This window comes from Tupaia chinensis, unplaced genomic scaffold (assembly GCF_000334495.1).
Source record: "Tupaia chinensis unplaced genomic scaffold, TupChi_1.0 Scaffold143602_1, whole genome shotgun sequence".
Taxonomy (NCBI): domain Eukaryota; kingdom Metazoa; phylum Chordata; class Mammalia; order Scandentia; family Tupaiidae; genus Tupaia; species Tupaia belangeri.
In genome coordinates, this window is record NW_006203448.1 from 1581342 (window position 1) to 1597002 (window position 15661).

A 15661-nucleotide genomic window follows, 5' to 3' on the forward strand; every position below is an offset into this window, starting at 1 on the left:
AACGTGAGCATGAGAGGGGCTCCTCGTCCGGCTCCTTCACCACCGTTCCCAGAGCCTCGCAGACTACGACGTGCTGCAGGTGCTTCACAGACACCGGGACCGGATGACGGCGCGAGTGCCGGGCGGGCACTCGCACCTCTTGCTGTGAGGTGTGTGCGGTCGGCCCCATTTTATTGATGGAAAGCCCGAGAGTGGGTAAGTGGTTTCTTCTCGGTGACAGCCAATAAGTGGCTGAAACAGTGTGAGAGCTTGGGCCTGGGACTCCAGGGGCCACGTTCCGTGGCGTCCTCAAGTCCTAAGGTGGGCGTTAAGTATGTTTCCTCGACACTCGACACTGCCGGAGAGTGCGCATTGTGCAGCCTCGCTCCACACTGGGTGCTGTCTCTCCCTCAGGCGAGAGCCCACATGTAGTGCACTGTAACCGAGGGCTGCCAAGAACGAGGTCCCACCTCCTAAGGCCTCCCAAGGGTCGGGGCAGGATCTGGAAGTAGAACAAAGAGGCCCCTCAGGCTCATTGATTGGTTTCTCTTTTAAAGGCCAACACAATAAAACAAAATCTACCCCGGGCTGTAAGCAGGGTTTAATGTGCCTGTGGGGTCATGACATTTTGAGGGGCCCTCTCTCTGGTGACCATGTGATGCCCTAGGAGATCACTCACTTCTGACTCAAGGAGACTGGGGAAGACGTGGCTGGGAGCGTGGCTGGCTGCAAGGCCAAGCGGGACTCAGGCGTCGGCCCAAGTGAGCAGACTGTCCTCGATACCCAAGTGCATGTCTATCAGATTGCTGGCTCTGCCCTTCCATCCGAGGGCAAGCAAGCACCGGCCCTCGGCAAGACTTGCAGGTCTGGCTACTTCCTCAAAGGCCAGCGTGGTAGCGCACAGCTAGGGCTGCTTGCTTGCTTTACTGAAGGATCTTTGCCTCCAGAAGAGGATTCACCACACGGCTCCACTCGAGAGGGCGCCGCTGGCTCGGTGGCTGACACACCCTGACACCTGCCCCCAGCTCCCCGTCCCTGCTCTCCACACCTGTCAGGCTACCTCGTACAGCTCCCACTCCTCCTGTTTCTTCCTGAGACCCACACTCACCTCCCAGCCGCACAACTGCCGCAGCCTCTTCCCGGCCTCCCTGCCTCCAGGCTCACTTTCTCCAGTCCGTTCTCGCACTGCGGTGACTGGTCTTGCGAACAGCAGGTGTGTTCATGTCACTTCTCGCCTTGAAGCCTTACAAAGCACCCCACTGGTTAGAGAATCACACCAAGACTCCCAGGTGGGCAGTGTGGCGTAATGGTTAACTCATGGCCTGTGCAGTCAGATCCCCAGGGTTCAAATCTCTGCTCTTCTGTTCACTGGCTCTATGTACGCAGGCATGGTAATAACCTTGCCTCAGTTTCCTCACCTGCAGACAGGGCTGACAGGAGGGCTGTACGGTGCCTGGTATGCAGGAATTTCAGCCTGGTTTTACTACTGGCAGCGAGGCCCACGTGCAGCCTCTGCCACATCTTGAGGGCACTTCCCGCTTTTCTGGCTTCCCAGTCTGCAGGCCAGACTTGCCACTCTCTCATCCCACCTGCGGTTCTCACTTGTGGGCTTCTTCTCAGGTCCCTGCTTCCCCACATGCTATTTCCTTTGTCTGGACTATCCTCCCCACCTCTGTCTCCCAAACTCCTAGTCATCCTTCAAAACTCAAGCATCAGAGTTAAAAAGACTGGCAATACCAAGTGCAACGGGAACACACACACTGCTGGGGACATGCAGAACGGTGCAGCGCTGGGAACACGTGCAGCAGGACCTCGCAAGCCAAGCGGACATCCTCGGGTAGCCCAGCCATCCCATTCCTGGAGCTTAGAGATGAATAGAGGCGTCTCCTTCAAATCCCCCTGTCTGGGGCAGGCCTAAGTGGGGATAGGGGGTGGGGGGGATGGATTGCAGGATCAAAACTCTACCAGGGGTGCTATTTCTCTGTCTCTTTTTCTCTCTCGTGAAATAAATAAATAAATAAACTTTAAAAGGTGGTGGGGCCAGCAGGTGGTGTGGTGGCTAAGGCACTGGACACTCCCACATGTCTGACCACAGTTCGAGTCCCGGACCTGGTGGCTTGCTTTCTCACTTTCCCTCTCTTTCTGTCCGTGCCTCTCTCTGGTCAAATTAAAATAAATGAACGAGTGAATAAAAACATTGAATAGATCATTCTTTTTAAAACAGCTTTAAAAGGTAGGGAGGTTTGGGGCTAGGAGCACCAAGTAAGGGAGCCCAATGCTCTATTTTTCTGTTTACTTTTGCAGCAACTCCTGGGTTCTAGGGCAGGATGTGGAAAGCTTATGCCGGACGTCTGTGCCCTTAATTGCCTTTTGGTCTCTCTGCTGCGTATATCAGAACATTTGCTTTTCTAATTCACAGTACTTTCTATTAGAAGGTTGTCCCTTACTGATTCAGGGAAGGGAGGACATTTGTTTTAATAGATTTGAATTTTATCAGTCTGCGTATTTGCACCAAAGCATAATAATAATAAATTATAGCCCTAAGAACTAGGCTGCCCAGAAGGATGGCGGTGGCACCCCCAATAATTGATGTACATTCTTTGGAATTTAGGGGCATCATAACTTATCGGGGTTCATTTTTTTCTATCCAATTTGCAGAAAGGCAGCTGTGTTTTGTAAGCGATAACCTGTGCCGTTGTATTTCTTGGCTAAGCAGAGGGAAGCATTACTATTTTTTTTGCCTGTTTCCTGGTTATTATTACAGTAGCTAGTAGCTTCTTTATGAGAAAGAGTTTATCAATATTTCAATTATAAACTCCAATTTTCCGGAGGTTTGTAACTTGTCTATTTAAAAACCAGATCAGGCGGAAAACATAGTGAATAGCTTGTCATCCCAGGAGTCGGAGTGCTTCCTAAAATATTAAACCATCTGTGTATGTCGGTTTGGTGTCTTTCAACTTTTTGGGTGAAACTTTGGTTTTTCTTCCCCACACAAATAAAGAGGAATTAAGCTTCTTTTTCCAAATGGCTACATAAACCAGGTGCATCCACATGGTGACAAAATGCTGGCAGCAGAAAAGAAGGAGCCGGGTGCAGTGACGCGCCCTGGAGTTCCAGCTACTTGGGAGGCTGAGGCGAGAGGATCAAGAGTTCAACGACATGGGGCCAGGGACCACTGGATGGCGTAATGGCTATGTCGCTGCACTCCCACATAGTCGATCGTGGTTCGAGCTCCGGACCCGGTGGCTTAAAACTCACACCAGGTGCGTGTGTGACCGTGCCCAAGATCCCAAGAGGAGAATGGAGGAGAAGGGATTGTGACATGGCCATCCCCCATGAGGGGTGATTTCTTGCTTTTTGTCTCTCTGTCTTTGTCTCTCCGGCAAGCACATGTACCTTATAGCAAAAATCTCTTTAAAAAACAAAAAGACATGGTGCCGGCAGGTGGCATGGTGGTCAGGGTACTAGACTCCCACGTGCTAACTGCAGTTTGAGTCCTAGACCTGGCAGATGGCTTTCTCACCATCTCCCACTCTGTCTTTCTCTGGTAAGCACATGTGCCCTATAAAAATAGAAAAATAATAATAAGTAATAATAACAATAATACTAAGAGTTCAAAGACAGCCTGGGCAACATAGCTAGACTCTGTCTCTAGAAAAGAATAAAGAAAAATGAAATGAAGCACTGATACACTCTAAGACACGAAGACACGGAGACCTCTCAGTTGTGTTAACGAATGAGCCCCAGGTAAGACTGTGTGCGCTCTAGTTCTGATGTGGACCCAGAGGAAGGACACACCATCATGACAGAAGGCAACCGGGGTGGCTGGGCCAGGAACAGGATGCATGTGAAGGGCACGGGGAGCTGTTTGGGATGAGGAAACGGTTCTCCACCTTGACTGTGAAGAAGCTGACATGATGGCACGGAATCACCAAGATTAACCGAACCATACGCTTAAGGGGACGGAACTCACCTGCATAAACAATAAGGACGGAAGAACTCTTCTTTGCTAGAGTCCATGTGCACTTGACAGAGACAGAGAGTGGGGGAGGGGGGAGGAGAGAACACCCCACGAAGCACAGTCTCGCGGCCATTCCTTCTCCTCCGTCTTCCTTCCTCTCAGGACTTCAGGCATACATGCACATGTGTCTGGTGAGTTTCTCAAGCCACTGGGTCCATGATTTGAACTGTGTGGTCAGCCATGGAGGATCTAGCTGCCTTAGCCACCAGGCTATGGAGCTGGGGCCAAGGATAAAAATTTCTTTAAAAAAAATAATTATGTTTTATTTAACTTTATTTATTTATTTTAATTTTACTAGAGAGGGACATATTAAGAGAGAGAGAGACAGTGAGAAAGCAAGTCCCCAGGTCCAGGACTTGAACCGCAGTCGGCCATGTGGGAGTCAGCGCCTTTAACCACCACACCACCTGCTGGCCCCAAGGATGAAAATTTCAAAGCCAACTACTGGACTGGCCACCTCTGGGAAGGCTTTCCTTCCCCTCTCACTTCCAAGCTGACTGCTCCCTGTTCATGTCACAGGTTTGGGTTTTTCCTATGACCTTGTCATTAGGTCCTTTGTGTCTATCGCCTGGTGACTCCAGAGGCAAGGTCTTGGGTGCCTTAATTTCTCTCTTGTCACAACAGAAGACTGAGTGTGCTCCCAGACCTGCTCCTAAGATGCTCATGCGACCCTCACTACACTCCCGGGGGTGGGTATCCCATTTTACCATGACGCAGAAACTCAGGGAAGTCAAATCAACCTGCCTGACAATGCATAGCTAGAAGGGGTAGGGCTGGGCTCAGAACGAGGTCTGTGTCTAAGTCAGCGCCATGCCTTAAACACAACATACCACCTGCATGATACAGTGAAAAGCCCCCAGGAATGATGTGTTTTATTGACTCTCATTGGATGTGAAAGCCACTTCATTCATCGCCTACTCTGAAGCCGCAATCCTTCCCAGGGTCATGAGATCAAAGCTCTGTGATGGACTTATAACATCTGTGTGTGTGTGTGTGTGGGTGTGTGTGCACACACAGGCATGTGTGTTCTTTATCCATACAATCTGAGCTTTTTCCCTCTCCCTGTTTCTGAACTAAATGCAAAAGCTAAATTAGTCCTCAGCCCAGGAGACTAGTATTACGTGGCAAACAGCTAGCACCTCCAAGTTGTCATCTAATTAAGCCACACTCCCAAACAAAGCACGTAACAGTGTCACCACGTTAACAATGGCTACCTCCCCTGGCAGCCCCGAAACGCATAATACAGTGGCTTACTGTAAAACAAATAATCCCACCACCGCGCAAACTGCACTCCTAAGTAGGTCTTTGCCTTCAGTGGATAGCCTTTGAATGCTGGGTGGTTTTATTAAGAAATATGCCAGGGCTGGGTACAGAGAGGAAGTAGCAGGTTGATCCTTTAATCAGCCCAATTTTCTGGTGTGTTCTGCATTTCAGCATTCTGGAAATCCACTCTTCCGACATAGACATTGTGCTCGGTGTTCTGAAGTCCTGTTTGCTGCTGTCAGCAGCTCAGCAAATGTTTGGGAGGAGAGCTAGACTAGAACACACAGAGGGCATGCAGGGCTTAACCGGCACGCTGACCGGGACACGCCGAGTCACGACTGCTCACTGCTTTGCGGACGGCCAAGGAGAGCCCATGCGCTCTGGGTAGCAGGTGCTGGGAACAGAGACAAAGCCCCCGCGCCAGCCTAGCCAGGGTGAGCTGCTTTACGCGTCTCTGCCCGGTTCCTTTTGTAATTATTTGAGATGAAACTGGAATTCAAATAATATGGACTTTTCTCTTGGAAAAAAGTTCTAAAATAGAAAATGATCAATTAATTTGACCTCGTTCACTCTCTGCAGCCCCCCAAAGAGGCAGGTGCTAACTGACAGATGGAAGCGTGTCACCTCCAGCTGCATCCCCACCAGGTCTGGCTCATTAGTTGACTTTAAGGTGGAAAATCACAAACTGCACCATCAGTGGCAGTGTGGGGTCTGAAGCAAGTCGGGCCTGGGTGTGGGTACTGGCTCCTCTACTTCACTGACTCTGAGACATGGCGGCCCTAACCTCCTCTAGCCTCAGTTTGTGTCTCTGTAAAATGACAGAAGTGATTCATACCTAGCTCCTCGGGCTGCCAGGAGGGCAGCCACCGGGCCATGGAGGTGGGGCCAAAGATGAAAATTTTAAAGCCAATAACTGGGCTGCTGGAAGCCACAGGGTTAACGTTACGGTGCAACCGTGCAAGAACACAGGGAAGCAGCTGTGCTCACACGGCTATTGCATATGCACACGCATGCAGATTCTCCAGAGCAGGCATGTTGAGGGCAGGCCAGGAGGTAACCACATGGAGAATGAGCAGTCCAGTTCTCACTGGTCTTTCTGACCACATCTACTTGGAAGTCAAGCCTCTCATACGAAGGGTGCCATAGAAAGAAATGAACTCGGGAAATGAACAAAAGAGGGAAGGAACGGTTCCTTGACTCTGAAATCGCGGGCTAGCCACATGGAAAGTGGAAGGAGGTTCCTGCCACGTGGTCAGCAGTCCCACTTCTGAGTGTATAAGGAGACAGCGCCGGAGTCTTGCAGAGACGTCTGCACGCCCGTGTTCATTGCAGGATCGCTTACAGTAACCAAGATGTGGAAGCAGCCAGGTGGGTGAAGCAAACACGGTGCACATACACAGCGGTGTGCTTCCTGGCAGTAACGTGGACGAGCCCAGAGGACGCTATGCTGAGTGAGTAAACCAGGCACAGAAAGACAAAGACTATGTGACCTCACTAACATACGAAACCTAAAATAAGTTGACCTTACAGAGGCAGAGAAAGCTGACTGCCAGGGCTGGATGGGAAAAATGAGGAGATAACTGGTGAAAGAGTACACAACTTCAGTTATGCAGGACGAGACCTGACAAACAGCACAGCGACCAGTTAATAATGCTGTATCGTACACTGACATTTGCTAAAGAAGTAGATCTTAAATGTTCTCACCACACACACACACACACACACACACACACACACACACAGTGCCCAAAACTCACAGGCCAGCAAGTGGCACGGAAGTTAAGGCAGCTGGATCCTATGTGGCCAACTGTGTGTTTTAAGTACCTGAGCTGACATCTTGAAAAACACACTGGTATGTGTACATGCTCAAAATCCTGAGAGGAGAAGAGGAGAATGCAGCAGGGCCCTCCCAGGTGGCAACTGAGTTCTCTCTGTCTTTGTCTCCCTGGCAAGCGCACACACCCTACAGCAAAATCTCTCACGTCGGCTGTGATCAGACAGGGGAAGCAATGACCAGTGCCTTCAGCCCAGTCGAAAGGCTCTCCAGAGAGCATTCTCCAAAAGACACAAGGGGGCGGACAGGTGGTGGCACAGTGGTAACACAACTGTACTCCCATGGGAAAGATCCTGGGTTCACGTCCTGGTGATCCAACTGACTGAGCTTAAGGATAGATCAGACTGAAGACCCTGTTGGGGATGCCTGTGTGTGTGTGTGTGTGTGTGTGTGTGTGTGTGTGTGTTGGAAGAAATAAGAAAATTTTGTTGTTGTTGTCATTAAGAGAGATTTTTGCTATAGGGGACATGCTCTCGCCAGAGAGACAGAAAGCAAGGAATCACCACCCCCCCCCCCTTGGGGGGGGGGGGATGGCCATGCTGCAATCCCTTCTCCTCCATTCTTCTCTCAGGATTTTGAGCACACACACACACACACTCATTTGGCATGAGTTTTAAGCCACTGGGTCCAGGACTTGAACTGGGGTTGACTACGTGGTAGTCCAGTGACATAACTATTACACCATCTGCTGGTCCCAAAATAAGCAAACTTTTTAAATCTTAGAAATCAGGGACTAACAGGTGATATAATGGTTAAGGTGCTGGACTGCCACATGATCAACCACAACTTACCGTGGTTCAAAGCCCCAGACTGGTAACTTGAGGATCATGCCAGGCATATGTGCATGCTGCCCAAAATTCCAGGAGGAGAATGGAGGAAAAGGGGCTGCAGTGTGACCATTCCCTCTGGTGGGTGATTTCTCATTTTCCCTTTCACCATCTTTCTCTGTCTCTCTCTCTGGAGCATGCTTGTACAATATGACAAAAACTTTAAAAAAAAAAAAAAGAAAAGAAAGAAAAAAAAAACTTAGAAAACACAAAGGTAAAAACCAGCTTAGAGAAATGCTCTTATTTTGTTTTTCAAAGGTCAGTAAACTGCCCACTCATGTTCACAGCAGCGTTATTCCCAGCAGCCGAAAGACGCAAGTAGCCCACGTGTCCATCACCGGACCAATGGGTAAGCAGCTGTAGCCTGTCCACACAATGGAGCGCTATGGAGCCTTGGAAGGAAGTTCTGATAGGTTCTACGCTGTGGATGGAACTGGCCTTAGCTGAGTGAAATAAGCCAAACATAAGAAGACAGATACTGTAGGAGACCACGTGTACGAGTGCCCCAGAGTGGTCAAATTCCTAGGGACGGAAGTAGGATAAGGGCTACCAGGGCTGAGGGAGGCGGGAGGAGGAGCTGGTTTTTCATGAGCCCAGCGTCTCAGCTTGCAGGATGAATGCAGCCTGGATGGCGGTGCTGCTGCGTGACGCTGTGGATGTACCCGGTGCCCCTGAACTGTACACTGAGAAACGGCTAAGACGATAGGTTTTGTGTCATGTGTATCTTACCACCATTTTTTTTTTAATTTCAAAAGAAGAAAACAAGGCTAATACCTTGCAAAAGTCAATATTTTACCAGTAGTGAGGAACGGTTTGGACACTCTTCACAATGGATCCAAACACCGCGGGATTTCACAAGACTGCCGCCAGGACACTGCCAGCCAGCCCGCAGGCTCAAATCGGCCCTCCAGCCTAGCCTGCACCCTCTCTCGAGTCTGACCACGGACCCCCCAGCCCACGGTTCTGGAGGCAGACCACGATCCGAGAGGGCAAACGTGGCCTGGATGTGCCGTGTGCACGGCTTCCTCGCGCTTCCCTTGCCTGGCATTCATCCAGCCTGTAATTAGGCAGATTCTCAAAGGAGAGAGAATACTTCCTGCCCAAATGACAAGCTGTGGATTATGCAGATTTCTTTCCAGATGTGGCATTTGTCTCCCTGGCAGTGCTGCAGGTGGCTCTAGATTTGCTTGGCTGGAAAGCTTCCTCTGAGCGCCTTATCCTCACAAATTCCTCCTTCCGTCTCTCCTGCCAGTGCCCAGGCTGGGCCTTCCATTTGCAAGCTGATTTCCTGTGGAGCTGCAACGCCACCTCTCTGCAGGGAATGGGGAGGGGAAGAAGAAAGGGCGTTTTCCTGAACACAGAGTGGGACCAACACCCCTGGGGGGTGACTTCTTGCTTTCTGTCTCTCTGTCTCTATTTCTCTGGCAAATGCACATACCCTATAGATTCTGCTCTTAAAAAAAAACAACAACAACAACAACAAAAAACTTCATCTTAGAAAATTGCTACATACACTATGAGTGACGACAGCTGACATCTTGATAATATAATAATCTAAACTAAGCACTGTCGATTTATCAAGGGCCAGTTTACCAGCGTGATCTATTTCACGTAAGAGACACAGATCGTTTTTGTTTTGTGTTTGCTTTTGGTTTTGTTTATTGTTTGTTTGTTTGGTGCTATAGGGCACATACACTTGCCAGTGACAGAGACAGAAAGAGACAGAGAGAGGGAAATGAGAAAGCACTCCCCTGGGGAGATGGCTATGACACAACCCCCTCACCTCCAATCTCCTCTTGGGATTTTGGGCACTTGCACACATGCACCCGAAATGTTTTTCAAGTTGCAGGGTCTGGGACTCGAACTGCACAATTGGCCATGCGGGATCCAGTGCCATAACCACTACACCACCTGCTGGCCCCAGGGCTTTTTTTTCTTTTTTCTTTTTCTTTTTTTAGGGCTTTTTTTTTCTTTAATAGAGAGATTTTTGCTATAAGGAACATGTGCTCACTGGAAAAACAGAGAGGAACAGAGAGATAGAAAGTGAGAAATCGCCTCCAAGGAGGAATGGTCGCTCCACAATCTCTTCTCCTCCATTCTCCTCTCGGGATTTTGGGCACGCACGCACATGTGACCAGTATAAATATAAGTTCCCGGGTCCAGGACCTGAACTGCTGTCAACTATGTAGGAATCCAGAGACATAACCATGTGTCACATCCGGCTTCTCCTTCAGTGCTCTGCAAAGTCCCTAGGGAGGACAGGAGTTTGTCTATCTTATTCCCTGAACTCCTGAGATGGCTCTGAGGTGGCTCCTGGCACATAGTAGGGCCAACAGTGTGTGTTCCCAAAACAGCTGTTGAGTGAGTCCAGTCTGCTTGATTTGAGCTTCTCTTCAGCTGGGCAGAGGCTGGAGGCCACTCTGGGTCAGCCTAGCACTTCTCAGACTGGAATCTGCACCCAGGTTACCTGGGACCTCGCCGACGGGCGAATTCTGATGATTCAGTAGGTCTGGGGTAGAACCGAGAGTTTGCGTCTCCAGCCAGTGCCGGGGGGGGGGTGTGTGTGTGTGTGTGCGCGCGCGCGCGCGCACGCATGCTGCAGCCTCACACCTACGGAGAAGCAGGAGCTGGGGGAGCAGACCCCTGCCTTGTAACTACGGAAAAGAGCAGTTTCTAGTATTTGACCCTGTCGTTTGTCTCCCCAAACTCGCAGCTCACCCTGCTTCCTCACACCATGGAGGCAGCCCAAAGCGCTTCCTGGCGTTACCCTGAGGAGGATGATTAAGGTAATTGGCAACTTTTTCCCGTGATTCCAAGGTAGGCTGTCATTTCAAGGAAAATGCGTCCACTCCAATTCGGAACACTCAATTTTCAATGTTTTCTTATGTGCGGTGGGGGAGGGGGCAGAGGGAGCCGTGGCCCCCAAAAGAAATATGCCGTTTCTTTTCCCTTTGTGTTTCTGAGCATGTAAACTCAGGTTTGAATCACAGCTAATAAATAGGTCATCTTGTACTTTCAAAATAAAAACACACCGTATTTCAGTTGGAATAGCAACTGTACATTAAAAAGCTGTCAACTTCACTACAATTTCCCGAACCCTGCACTGCAGAAAGATACCTTGTCACTCAGAGTTGAGTGCAGCTTCACTGAAATATCTCCTTGTCTGCGTAAATAATGAGTAGAATTGCATGAAAATATCTGGCCCACAGCCTCCTTTCCCCCTGCTCCCAAAGACACAATATGCAAATGACAGATTTGTGGGGTGAGTGGTAGGCGGTTCCCACGTACCCCTGTGCTTTTAGGACGCTGAAAGGAGACAGGACTGGGGAGAAGGGGCAGTGGTGCTGAAATCGGTGGCCTTTGCAAGCTTGGAATCAAGGAGGTAGCACTGTCACGCAGCAGCTATTCTGGGAACACACACAGGTTGCTTATTTGCTGAAGAATGGCCCAGGCCCCAGCACTGTTCGTGTAAAATAAAGCAGCCCATACGGTCTGCAGGGTTCAAGACCCAGTCAAGAACCACTTGACTGCCTACTGCTGGTGGGTTCTCAAAGTCCTTTTACTCTCTGAGCCTCTTTGTCACTCTCAAATGACAAGAGTGATGAGGACTGGCTTCCGAAGGTGGTAGCAAATGAGATGATGAATGCGAGGATCCTTGAAACCCTCAAGCAGGAGGGTTAGTCATGATTTGTCACGAGCTACTCAAAGACATTGCAGCAGAGCTAGCAACGAGACTTTGGAGTTAGTCCAAGCGGTGTTCGGATCTTCGTTCCACCACTTACTAGCAATGCGACTTCAGGCAGGTTTCTCTACCTCTCTGAGCCTTGGTTTCCTGGTTTGTAAAGTGGGGATAAGAGCAGTACCTGCTCCTGTCAGGTTGCTGGGAGGATTTGTGAGAGTGTGCATTTACGCCAGGGCCTGGCCATAGAAAGGCGCGGCCCGTATGAGCTGCTGTTGTTACTGCTCCTGCTGCTGCTGCTGCTGCTGAGGAGGAGGGTGGTGTGGGAGTCAGTAACGACACTGACGATGTCATGAAGCTGATGTTGATGATGAGACTGACACCGATGACGATGGCGATGACGTCGTGAGGCCGATGTTGGCGGTGACATTAATGTTGATGACAATGACAGTGTCATGTTGATGATGCTATGACACTGATGACGACAGTGATGATGACAGTGATGATGTCCTGACGCTGACGAGGATGGTGGCGATGACAGTGACATTCCCTGTTCCTCCAGAATAGAGGTTTGCACCCACTGTGCCGTAGAACCAAGGAACAAGACACAGATGTGCAGATGAGCGCACCTTGCCCAGAGAGAGCTGAAACGACAAACGTGGTGCATTTGTCTGAAGATGAGTCAGCGGGACTGAATCAAACCACGGAAGGCTAGATCTCCCAGCCCTGAGCTCAGAGGTGGGAGGGAGGAGGAAGACATGCCAGCTGCCTGGGTTAATCACAGCGCTTCCTGGAGGAGGGAGCCATGTTCTGTGATAGAAGCCTGTGTAGGAGCAGGGAACCATGCCCGAATGCCCCTGCCAAGGAAGCCTTCCTGGCTTAGCAGTTTCCACCTGCTGCTCTACACTGTTCTTCAGGTCCCAGAGCCAGGCATGGTGCGCCATGAAATGTCAGATTCAACCTCTTCCTAGGCCCTTATTTAGGATATTGGTCATATCAGCCCCCACTCAGGGGGTCCTCTTGCTCCTGAGACTTTAATGCGTAGTAGAGATTACATTCTCCTCCAATAGACACGTGTCAGACGCAGTATTAACCAGTGGTGTGCAACGCCACTTCGCACCAGCTCACCAGAGCCAACCGTTAAGGGTTCTGGAATTTCACAAGGCCCATTGTTAAGCACAGACCTTATTTAAAATCAAATGATGTAAATTAGTAATCATAATATTATTATAATTACATTACATAAAAACAAAGCAAGGGCCAGCTGATGGCCCAGCTAATGGCCACATTAGCTGGATCCCACAGAGCTGACTGCGTCGTTCCAATTCTGGACCCAGCAGCTTGAAACACACGCCAGGCATGGTTGCATGTGTGCTCAAAACCTTGAAAAGAGGAAGAAAAGGAGGAGAAGGGATTGCAGCGTGACCATCTCCCATGGGGGAGCTTTCTCCCTCTCTTTGTTTCTTTTTCTGTGTACACAACCTCCGACAAATTAAAATAAATCAAAACAAGAGAATAAATATGAAAACCTCATCACTTCCTAATCGTTTTACATTTTACTATGACCTATACTATTTTTTTTTTAATTACCAGAGGGAAACAGAGAATGAGAGAGAGAGGGAAGGAAGGGAGAGGGAGAAAGAACCCCCAATGGGGTGTGGTCATATTGCAATCCCTTCTGCTCCATTTCTCTATCAGGATTTTGGGTACACATGTGTGCACACGCACACACACGCACACATGCACACACACACAAACACCTAGTATGTTTTTCAAGATGCCAAGGTAGGGGGACCAGCACATGGTGCAATAGTTTCATCACTGGACTCCCAAGTAGTAGACCAGGTTCAAGACCATGTGGCTTAAAACTCACCCTTGGCATGTGTGCATGTGTCCAAAATCCTGAGAGGAGAATGGAAGAGAAGGGATTGTGGTGTGGCCATGCCCCCTGGGGGTTGAGTTCTCTCTTTCTCTCTGTTTACCTGTCTCTCTGGCAAGTGCATGCATTCTATAGCAGAAAATCCTTCTTAGAAAAAAAAAAGTGCCAAGGCAGGGACTCAAACGGGATTCTACTCCCTCAGCTACCAGGCTAGGAGCCTTCCTAACAGCTGTTAGAGCTCTGTGATGGCTACACTATGCACATATTCCCACACTCAGAGTGATCTTTCTAAGATGCAGAAGTGGTCACGCCCCTCTGGGTGGCTTCCCACTGCACTCAGGCACGGTCTAAGCTCCTCTAGGACGACCAAGACTCCTGCCTCCTGCCCCATCTCTTGCCACATCCTTTCTTGAACATCGGCCTGCAGATACGGCCACCTGTTTCCAGAGCATACCACGCCATCGTTCTCCTTGGGGCCTTACTGAGCCCATGCTGCCACCCACGCTCCAGAAGGTGAATGAACTGAAGGGCAATGTGACACACAGCACTGGGGCAGCAATGGCTAAGGACTTCAGACACAGGCCCAGCTCCAGGGGACAGGGCCACGAGAGAAGGCCTCACGAGAAGAGTAATTTCCATCTTGTTTATGCATTTGGGTTTCTGAATAGGCATTACATCACACAGTGTGAAATTTAGAAGAGACGCAGGGTGTGAAGAGTAAGTCTCTCTCTTGTTCCAGTCTCTCAAGGATCCCCTTTCTCCCTAGAGAGGCAGCCTCTAGCATAACGTCATTATCCTCATGGCAGAAATGTTTAAATGTAGTAGAGGGAAACCTCTGGAACACCCCCCCCCATGTGTAACTTTCATTTTGTTCCCTTCCAGCCCCGGTTCATGGACAAGGATAATTTTTGCAAAACCATAAAAAAGTTGTATTCTTTTTGGAATGTTCTTTTTATAAGATAGTTCTACCTATATCTTCATGTCATGAAAAAGAAAGGGAGTGGGGACCACAAATGGTGTAGCAGTTAAGTCAGTGGACTCTCACATGGCCAATTGCGGTTCGAGTCCTGGACCCGGTGGCTTGAAAATCCCACAGGGCATATGCATGCGTGCTCAAGATCCCAGGAGGAGTTGGGATTGTGGTGTGACCATCTGCCCTGAAAAGAAAAGAAAAAGAGGGAGCAGCTTCTGCCTCGAAGTCCGGGCAGGAGACGCTGGTTTAATCAACCTAGATCAACTGGCCAGCTCCACCTTATTTGGCCTGCCTCTGTGACAGTGGGTAGGATGGTGGCACCCAACGGTTTGTCCCCCAGAACCTGTGAATGTGGCTTATTTGGAAAAGGATCTTAGCAGATATAGCTAAGGATCTTCAAGAGAGCTCACCGTGGATTATCTGGACGGGCCCCATGCCCAGTGAGAAGTGTCCTGTGAGACAGACTAGGAGGCCAGCCTGCAGCTGCAGCACAGCCTACGCTGTGTAGAGACGGCTGGCTCCCCCACAGCTGACCACGGTTCAAAGTAAGTCCAGCACCAGTGGCTTGGAAAAGGCACGAGACACACTGCACGGGCCCAGGGCCGCGACAGGATGGAGAAATGACAGGACGGACAAACAGGGGGAAAGGAAAGGCCTGCAGGGCCAGCTGGTGGCATGGTGGCTAACACGTGGATCCCGATGCTGACTGTGTGGTTTGAAAAGTGGCAACTTGGAAAACATGCCAGAGGTGTGTGCATATAAGCCCCAAATGCTGGGAGAACAGAGGAGAAGGAATTGCGGTGTAGTTGCCCTTCTCCTGGAGGGGGGGTGCTTTCTCACTCTTTCTCTCTCTCCCTGGCAAGTGCCCGCACCATATGACAAGAAAGGAAGGAAGGAGGGAGGGACTGTGGTGTGACCGGTCCCCATAGGACGTGACTTCTCTCTCCTGTGTGTGTGTACACCCTCTGCAAAAAGAGAGAAAGAGAGAATAAGACTGACACGGAGGAAAAGGCGTGTGACCACAGAACAGAGACACGTGACGCAGTCACAAGCCAAGGAGCACCGGGAGCCACCAGAAGCTGGAAGAGGCAGGAAGGGTCCTCCCCAGCGCCTCCCGAGGGCACGCAGGCTGGCCTCCAAAGCTGTGAAAGAACGCAGTGCTGCCTTGCAGGCCACCAGGCTGGCAGGGGCTGTTGTGGCAGGGCC

The 15661-nt window shown here is 50.0% G+C and overlaps 1 protein-coding gene across 1 annotated transcript in view; it reads right to left on the minus strand.

Moving 5' to 3' along the window:
• Positions 1–15661, minus strand: part of CFAP77 (cilia and flagella associated protein 77) — a 158999-nt gene that overhangs the window by 115365 nt on the left and 27973 nt on the right.